Raw genomic sequence first — 336 nt, 5'->3', positions numbered from 1 at the left:
CCCCCCCTGGCCCAGCCTCTCCCCCCCCCAGCCTAGTCCAGCTGCCCCCACCCCTCCTGAAACAGCTGCCAAGCCAGGATGGGCGCCTGGTCCCCGGTGCCAGGCTGGGGCCACGCGTTACCGCTGACACAGGCGGAAGAGTTGCCCGGGCGTGAGTCACCCGTGCCGCAGCACCCGGCTGCTCCAAAGAGGCCCTGAAATGAGTTGTGTCTGGTCTCAGACCAGGCGAGAAGCCTCTACCCTGGCGTGGGCGGCTAAGGGGGCTGCCAGGGGGATGGAGGTGCTGATACCTCCCTGGCTTTTCCCACAGTGGCTGGGGGGACGAGGGGGGGGGGG

Source organism: Aptenodytes forsteri, unplaced genomic scaffold, assembly GCF_000699145.1.
Source record: "Aptenodytes forsteri isolate BGI_AS27 unplaced genomic scaffold, ASM69914v1 Scaffold72, whole genome shotgun sequence".
Classification (NCBI taxonomy): domain Eukaryota; kingdom Metazoa; phylum Chordata; class Aves; order Sphenisciformes; family Spheniscidae; genus Aptenodytes; species Aptenodytes forsteri.
The sequence above is the reverse complement of the archived record's forward strand: the minus strand, read 5'-3'. Positions refer to the sequence as shown.